The sequence below is a fragment of the Chelonia mydas genome, chromosome 10 (genome assembly GCF_015237465.2).
Source record: "Chelonia mydas isolate rCheMyd1 chromosome 10, rCheMyd1.pri.v2, whole genome shotgun sequence".
Lineage (NCBI taxonomy): Eukaryota > Metazoa > Chordata > Testudines > Cheloniidae > Chelonia > Chelonia mydas.
In genome coordinates, this window is record NC_051250.2 from 7,921,174 (window position 1) to 7,930,432 (window position 9,259).

Sequence of the window (9,259 nt, forward strand, 5' to 3'; positions counted from 1 at the left end):
CACTGAAATGAATACAAAACACTGTTATGGGCAGGAGCATGGGAATGGGAATCAGGACTCCTGGGTTCTGTCCTTGGCTCTGCCGGTGGCTCCCACTGTGATGTGGGAACCCTACTGTGCCACCTGCATGGAGGATCATTCCTGGGTGTAATGAGGCTTTGATCTTTGTACCGGCCCCCAGAGCAGCTGGAGGGGCGAGTATACGCCCAGTGCAGGAGTCAGCACAGTGCATTTACCCAGCTATCAGCCAGATCACTTCACCCATGTGAGGTGACTTAGCCAGCGCTCCTTGGGCTTTCCCTCTTGGCGCCTCCAGGTGGTGAGGGGACTAGCAGGTGCAGGAGCATCCGAGGGTGGATTCTGGCCCCAGTTTCTGTTCTATTGCTCTCTGACTTCCACATCCCCTATTCTCTCTACTAATGGGGGCAGCTGTGAGGCGGCCCCCCATCTGTACTTGCTGTTTCTTCCTGATCCTTTAGAAGTTTCTCCTTTTCCTTCTAATATGTGTTGGGACTCACCCAGTATTGGCTTGATCCCCCTCCTCCTCTTCTTCATCTCCACCATCGTTGGAAAGTACGCAAACTTTGGGCTTGACTCACATGTTGCTTTGTCCAGCTCTGCATTTGCCCTTTGGCACCCAGTCAGTAATTACACCTCCAACCTCTCCCAGTGCACCCCTCTGCTTCACCAAGGACCAGCCCCCATTGAAATCCACGGGAAGGTTGCCATGGACTTCAAAGGGAGCTAGATAGGAGACGGTCGCCTGGCAGAGCATGGCACTGTCCTAACCCACTGACAGTGCCGGTCAAGTTATTTCTGAGGCCTGAAGGTGGGAGCAAGGGGGGGGGGGAGTAATTGGTTCAGTGGGAGGGAGGGTGAGCAGGTATTACCCTCTTCCCAGCCCCTCCACCAGACCCAGCCCTGTGTACGGACATCAGCTGCCTTCCCTGTCTACTTCCCCTCCCTTAGTGGACTCTGGATCCCTCCGATGGCTTTCTCTCACTGAGGGCTCCTGGGGAAATGTTGATTTAGCAGGTTGGATCTGCCTGAAACCCCTGATTGATAGCCCCAATCCAGTGTTCAGGACATGGAGTGATCATTCGCTTTCCAGGCAGCGTGGAATGGCTGTGTGGCCAGCCGAGATCGGTGCGCTCTATGCCTCAGCGTCCCCAGGCATGCTACGTATCGTGTGCGCCACATCTGACAGCCCTCACTTCAACTCCAGGGGCTGCACCAGCTTCCCCGCTGCCATTGACAATCATGGGTAAAAATCCGGGTCCTACTGGAGTCGGTGTCAGAACTTGCCTTGGCTTCAGTGGGGTCAGGATTTCACCCCATGTCTTCTGTTGGGGGCGGGGGGGGGGCGGGAAAGAGGAGGGCTAGTACTCTAAGCTGGGCGAGGGGAGGGGATCAGATGACTTATGGGTGGCTCTGTGCCTATCTTAGTTCTCTGCTGTGGCTAGGGATGTCCAGCTGGTTAGCTGGGCTAAGATCTGCTGGGCTGTGTGGGGCTGCAGGAGGGGAGAGAAACACCCAGAATTTGCCTTTGCCAGGGGGAACTTCTTACAACTTGTTTTTTCTTTAGAGAAACATTTGGCTGAATAGAAGGGGAGCCCCACTGGGTCCAGCCTTTCCCATCCTGGCCTGGCTCCTTCTCTGCTTCCTTTCAGCCACTTCCTGCGGCATGGCACAACCGGCTGCTGGCCATGCATGGGATTATGTCACTGCTGCCGGGAGATGGTGTCCCTGCCGTTCCCTAGCTGCCCCGCCCCCCCCCCGCCGCCGCCAGCTGGGTCTGCCCTCGTGATCTGAGGGGCCACAGCTCAACTTAGAGGCCCCTAACTTCCACTGACTTCAAACACCTTGGTGGATGTGGGGCTCCCTAGCCTGCTGCAGTGATCCCCACACTGGTGGTTTGTGCAGCCCCCTTCTGTTTAACCCCTGCAGTGCTGAATGCTGAGCCCAGGCAGGCGGCTGCCTGCTTTAACATAGGACCATGGCTGTTGGTGGAACACAGTATGTCCCAAGGGACCACATGGAAGCCAGTCTTGTTGGAACCATGGCACCCCCACTTCTCGGAGGGCATGGAAAGAGTTAATGCAGGCTCAGTGTTTAGCTAGGCTGTAATATGAATGACTAAGGGGGAAAAATCCCACCTGGCCTTTGGGTTTGCCCCCAGCAGGGGTCATTAGAGTGGACTCCCGAACCCTGTGGCCACCACCATCCTCTTCTGAAACTAGACTGGCCCGTGCCGTAGGGACTGTGCTGTCGGGACCAGTCCTGCCGCAGCCCTAGGGGTGGTGGCCATGGACCAGATGTCTGGCTAGACTAACCTCATTGTTTTTATTCCCATTGCTGACGTCCCTGCATCTCCTCATTCTCCGATGAATGCCCTACCAATGGAGGCTGTCGTGGGCATGAGGTCACAGAAGCTGACACTCTGACGGCTGCTAGCATTGCGTAACCCCGTTCCCAGATGCTGTTATTTCCAGGGGAAACGTCTGCGCCCTTGGTATTGACACACACATTCAGCTATTTCATTTCGAATGGCCTTGAGGGTCTGTGTTCTGGGCAGGACAGCTTGGGGGGGTACGTTACTTTGCTCTACATCAGTTTCAATATATCCCCACTGAGTTTCACAGTCCCCTACCACGTAGGACTGCTTGCTCCACGGAGAAATCTCCTTCCTGCCCCTCACCATGGCTCATCCAGTGGCTTCCTTTACTGTGTATTGCCTTTATTCAAATAGCTGCCCATAGGAAACTCAATTGCTTTTAACTTTCCCCCAGTTTAAACACTGTCTCATAATTCTCTAGATTCCTCTCGGAACAGTAAATAGCTGCTCCAGGGCTTGGTGTCTGTGCAGAGAACATCTGTCAGGCCTTATCAGTCCCGTCTGTTTGTTCTTTGTATCTTTATTTCTCCCCAAAGATTGCAAGCACATACAAACCTGGGAGAAGAACACACCACCTCAGGTGATGTGCCTCTCTGCGCTACTGAAGAGAGGGGCTTGGACTGGAACCCAGGCTAGCCCATCCCTCTGTGACAGCTCTGCCAAGGGAACTCGGAGAAGAGTTTGCCATGGGAGGAGCACAAGCAGGAGCTCTGCAGGTCAGTTGCTCTTCACCATACTACAGCATCTCTGATTGCAAAGGATCCCAAAGCACTTTACAGAGAGAAGAGCTATTCCATCCAACCCAGTGCAAAAGGAGCATCCGCAGATGGAGCTAAATTCACCCTGGTGCTAGGCAGAGCTAATGAGATAAACAATACCCCAGCTGACATATGCTGGACCATTGGAGCCGAGCCACCATTACAAAGTCCTAAGTGCATTTCTGATTCCCCTTGACATTGATTAACTTTCTCCTGCTTTGGAACATGGCAACATTGCATAGCAAGACCAGGTCAGACAGTTGGCCCACCATGTCTGGTATTCAGCCTCCAAGCTGGGGCCTAGATGTTCCTTCAAAGAGAAAGGCAGGAAAAACAATGCCACCTCCATGCTCATTCCACTCCGTGCCTGGGGGAAAGGTTACTTTCCTGACCCCTGAAGCACTCAGCTGATGCCCTGAGGCATGAACTCGGATACCTTTTAACTTAGTAGATTTGGCTGCAAATATTATTTGACCAACTCCTGCAAGTCCTCACTTAGTCCTATGGGAGTTTTCCCTGACTAAGACAACTCCAAAGCCAAGCAACTGCTGACTGCTTAGAAAAAGGGGGAGGCAGTGTCTCAGACTTTCAGGAGGCCCTATGTGGCCTCACTAATGTGTAACCCAAACCTCCCTCCAGCTGTGGGACTTGCAGTGAAGACATACAGGGCTGGGCTGGGCACTGAGCCTATGCGGGTGCATCCAAAATCCTTGCCTTTGACCCTGGCTTTCGCTATACAGAGAACCACTGAAACCTTCCCTCTGGATCTTAGAATTGCAGAGGCAAAACCCACCATCCTTCTGCAGGGAAAACTCCAGCTGAAGCTGTTGAAAGTTTTATCGGAGTAAAAGCAGTCAGAGCCGCAGGGTTTAGTCCACAGCCCTTGGGGATGAACGAGGCCTATTAGGTCACATAGTCTAAGCCCAGCCAGTGCCGTGCTACAGTGGTTGGCACTGCATAATCTGCAATGAAATTATTTGCATGAGGAAAAATACCCTCTATTTGAGTATGAGCGGTGACCTGCTGCTGTGTTACCTTGTGCTCCTCAGCAGGGCCAGCAGGGCCGTCTCGAGGTTTTTTGCTGCCCCAAGCAAAAAGTTTGCCACCCCAAGCTCCGAGAGCGCAACTGCCCAAGCCAAAAAAAAAAAAAAAAAAGGGTGGCCGGAATGCCGCCCCTGGAATTGTACTGCCCCAAGCACGGGCTTTGCCGGTGCCTAGAGCCGCTCCTGAGGGCCAGGGTGGGTCTGTGCTTGGAAGGGAGATCTCCAAGGAGCCCCTGACTCTGGCAGGAAGTGGTAAGCATTCAGGTGGTGCTCTCCCCAGGGAACCAATGCCCCAGCGCGATATTAGGGAAGTGATGGGTTTTGCAGGAGATGGAAAGCCCAGGTCCTGAGCGCTGGTGGATCTGATGGTGCTTTTCATGAGACAGTAACCTGGGTGATCCCACAATTCCAATCTGTTTACAGTGTACCTCCCTAAAATGCCAGCTTCCATTGGGTCCCCCATTACTCTTCCCCTCCTGTATTGTTGCTGTGCTCTGGGTTCCAGCCCAGGTATGAGGGACGTGACCCACGTGCATAGACTCGTAGACTTTAAGGCCAGAAGGGACCATCATGATTATCTAGTCTGACCTCCTGCACGTTGCAGGCCACAGAACCTTACCTGCCCACTCCTGTAATAGATGCCTAACCTCTGGCTGAGTTACTGAAGTTCTCAAATCTTGATTTAAACACTTCAAGTTACAGAGAATCCACTATTTAAACTAGTTTAAACCCGCAAGTGACCCGTGCCTTGTGCTGCAGAGGAAGGCAAAAAAACCCCAGAGTCTCTGCCAATCTGTCCCAGGGGGAAATTCCTTCCCGACCTCAAATCCAGCGATCAGTCAGACCCTGAGCATGTCAGCAAGACCCACCAGCCAGACACCTGGGAAAGAATTCACTGTAGTAACTCAGAGCCCTCCCTATCTTGTGTCCCATCACTAGCCACTGCAGATATTTGCTGCTATTATGGTGCATCCTGAACCTGCCTCATCAGCGTGAGGCTTCATGAATCAATATATGTAAAGGGCTTTGAGATCCTCAGCTGATCAGGGCTATTGAAATCCAAGCTATTATTATTGCATTACGATTTCTGCTGCAGCAGGGCCAGAATGGCTGCTGGGAAATGCTATTTGGCTTCCTTAGCACAAAGGGTTTGCAATCTCTGCTTTAAATGGATGAATCATAGTGCAGCTGTGCCCTTCCATTGCGTTTATTTTGTCTCCTAACAGCTTTACCCTATATCTCCTATTAGCCCACTGGGTTCTAGCTCAGGGCAGAGGAACCAGCAGAAGTTCTGGGGCATATGTAAGAGGAGAAGAAACACAGGGTAGCGCTCCCCAGATTGATTCAGGTGGCCAGCTGTGGAGAGGGATAAGGGCTTTGGTGAATGTCCCCTGGGTGCCACCTACAATGTGGTTTGTATCTAGCAGATAACAAACCCCCTGCTCTGTCAACTGTACCTGGTACATTCAGTGTGCATGAGGCTCTTATGCTGTCAATCATACCTAGCAGCCCATGCCTTGCTGATGGTAGTCAACGCCTTTGGCTGCCAGGGCCCCCTGTGGTACCTAGCATGCCTGGCGCATGTAGTGGATGGATGGTGCCTGGGCTGCCTGGTATTTATAGCGGCAGCATACATGCCCCAGAATCAGCAGATCAACTAATCCAACTGCTCACACGGGCGCTTGGACAGGAGGAGAACCTGGAGGCTCTAGCCAGCAGGGTCAGAATTCCAGAGACTTGCGCTCAGCAAGTTGGATGGTGAATCACCGGACTGGATAATGGGCTGGCCTCAGCGGACACAACTGCCTTGAAGTTATTCCAGGGCTGAGCTGGGTCCTCTGCACCGGGAGCATCTACGCAGCCTGCCAAGGAACCGCCTTTCCCATTCTGTCTCCTGGGGGCCCATCACATGCTTTGCTCCTTCCTGCTAAGGTCACCCAGCAGGAGAGTGCAGCTGGTTTTGTGATGTATAAGACCTGAACGTGTTGTGGACAAGTGGGCTGGAGGATTCAATGATTAGCTGGAAGCCCTGAGTTCCTTGGGGTTTGCTTTGCTCTTTGGCAGGGGAGTGAAGTGCTTTTGTAGGGAGTTGTAAGTGTTGCCTTAGAATATGGAGAGTACTAGGCTGGTTTCTCAGGAACAGGCTCTAAGTTGCTGTGGCTAATCTTTATTCATCTGTATCCTGGCAGGTCAGAGGTTGAGCTGGCATCCGTCCCCTGTGGCAGGGTACACAACACATCTGGGGCACAAGATGGGGCTGAGCATGAAGCTAGGTAGAGCCAAGGCCCCACACTCAGTTTCCTCAGAAGTTCCTGCAGAAGTTTGGAACCAGACAGGAAGGAGTTAAGGTAAAAAAAAACAAAAACGGCTACTAAGTTGGGGGGTGTCAATTTTGGGAAACCCAACCTGAGACCCCTCGGGCCTGGTTTTCAGACAGGCCACACATCCGCCCCATGGGTTGTCGTCGATGGGGGCAGCAAATGAACAGCACTTCCTGCAAATCAGGTCCCAGGTAGGCTCCTAAAACCACAGGCCTAATTGCCTGTGGAGTGAGTGCAGCTGGGGCTTGTTAACCTAACCGGCCCAGCTGGCATCCTGGAGTGGAAGAGGAAGAGGGAAGGAGTTGACAGAATTGGGGGAAGGGGTGGCTTAGATCCTGATTCAAGGGCTCATCATTCCAGGATTGGTTTGGACAGCAAAGAACCAGGGAGGAACCAGCATCTCTCTGTTTCTGTTTTGAGAGTGAGCTGCTTGCGCCATTATGAGTCCCACGCTCTGTCCCCTCCAGACAGCCCAGTGCTTCCCGGAGCTGCGTCCAAACTCCCTGACCTTCTCCTGAGAATAACCAGCATGAAAAGATATACTTTCAGATACGAACAATCTAGCCCTCCGAGCAGCATCCTCTCTGCCAAGGGCAGTGGGTAGCAACGTTTGGAAAGAAATGAGATGGGGGCAGGTTTGTTTCTAAATAAAACACATTCCACAGGCGTCAGCAGCTTTTCACCGATGCAGCCCCAGAGACGCACCCAAGGACCTTTGTCAGATAGATGAACTCAATATGCACAGGGGCCTGGGGATGACAAGAAACCTGAGCCAGCACTATATGTCTGTGACCTAAGCCCGTCCTACGTACTGTGTTCCGGTAAGAGGAGTCCTATTCCTCACTGGGACTGGACTATTGAGAGGTTCCATTCAATGAAGGATGAAACCCGGTAAACCTCCAGAGAGAGGAATGCATGGCGTAGTGCTGATCCAGCAGAGGAGAGGGTTAGGGAATGTCCGGAATCCTTCCTGACTCCCCCATTGCACCCCCAAAATAGCGTGTGAGTTAAGTGTGGGTGGAGGGATCAGGGGTGTGTGGAGAGCTGGGGGGTGCATTAAGGGTTAATGAATTAGTTTGGTCCTCAGGGGATATTTGTCAATAATAAGACATGACGAGCAGTGTCTGCTCAGGAGGCCCAGCCCTGGAATAGCTGAAGGGGCTGCATGTCAGGACTGAGGTGTAATGGCAGAGCCGTGAACCGGGGCCCCGTGGCTGGAACAGCAGGGGCTGCTGCCGGTTGGGAGGGATGTGCATAGGCAGGCCTGAATGGGGAAAGTTGCCCGGAAGATGGCTGCGCTGGCTGGTTCCTCGCTGGATGCTTATGGCGAGTGTTTTAAAGCGATGAAGATCAGCAATGGCAAAACTGCCCTGCCAGCTCTTGTGGGGGTTCTCGGCCACCCTGGCACAGTGCCAGTTGCACTGGTCACCTGTGGCATGTTTCCCTGTTGTGCGTGGCACTGGGGCAGTTATGGGTGTGTGGCACGTATCTCAGTTCCACTCTAGAGAGCCTTGCAGCAGCAGTGCTGGGAGTGGCATGTTCCACTTCCTAGAACCCCCGTACGCACCCGGGCACCTTACTTGTTTTCTTAAAACTTGTGGTAAGGAGAGCAAGAGACAAAAGGCTGGGGGGCGGGGGGAGGGTATATGCAAAGGTGCTGTGGGGTTACCGCTAAGAAGTAATGCAGATATTCCTCTGGTCAGCTGGGTAGTCTGCTACCAGTGTGATGAATATGGGACAAAAGCCTAGACACAGAGCCCAGTGACTTGTTTTTAACCAGTTCCTCACGGAAACCTTTGGAAGCACACACACTATAATATCTCGGCTGGAGAAAATTCCTGGAATCAGTTAAAAATGTCTAGGGCAAGGGTTTAGGGAGTCCCCTGTCCTGTCCCCCGCCCGGCCCATTCTTCCATTACTGTGACACTGGAGGTGCTAATCCATTCCCCCAGGGGGAAATGAACAAGGAGCCTTTCACGATGACCAGATTTTGTTCTCATTCACTCTGCCACTACCTGTAAGATTCAACTCTGTTTCTCAATGAGAGGCATTGAGGGTGCTAATAACCCTCCACACTTGCAGTCTATATGATAGTACCTTGCATCCAGTGAGCTCAAAGCCCTTAACAAACTACAGGCTAGCTATAAACTATATACCATCACTGGCCCATAGTTCTCCAATCTGTACTGAGTTGTTCATTACCATAAGTCACTGCTGCCCGATGAGAGCCACCTGCTGCCTTCCTCCAGTCTCTGGCTAGCTGCCTCTCCATCATGATCTCAGCTACCCTCTCTGTATGCTGACTTGCAGAGCTATATTTCTGTCCTGACCAGGCTCCCGCCATCCAGTTCCACAGCTTTGATTCCTCCTCCTCCTCCTCCACATCCAGACCTTGTCCAAGGCTTGCTGCTTCCTCCTCCATAACTCTTCTAAGACCCACCCTCTTCTCTCTGTGCGCCCCATTAAAAATCTTTCCCAGGCCCTCCTCCTCTCCCATCCTGACTACTGTAATCTCCGCCGGGACACCCACCTCGCCCTCACCCCATCTGCTTCAAAGCCAGCCGCTGAGAGCCTCTTCTCGGCCTGTGGTTCCGACCCTACCCCTTGCGGAGTCCCTCCAGCTCCGCTGACTCCTCTTCCACCACACGCAGCTTAAATGTATTGTCCTTCGGTCATGGCCTCTCACAACTCTGCCCTTCCCCACTGATCGGCTCCTGGCTGCGTCCCGTCGCTCCCCACCTC

General features: G+C 52.8%; 1 long non-coding RNA gene across 1 annotated transcript; it reads left to right on the forward strand.

Annotated features, from left to right (window-relative positions):
• The first annotated feature begins 2,943 nt into the window (after positions 1-2,943).
• Positions 2,944-7,472, forward strand: LOC122461966. Its single transcript, XR_006284276.1, has 3 exons — positions 2,944-3,111; positions 6,386-6,544; positions 7,183-7,472. It is a non-coding gene; the product is annotated as an uncharacterized LOC122461966 (long non-coding RNA).
• The last annotated feature ends 1,787 nt before the right edge of the window (positions 7,473-9,259 follow it).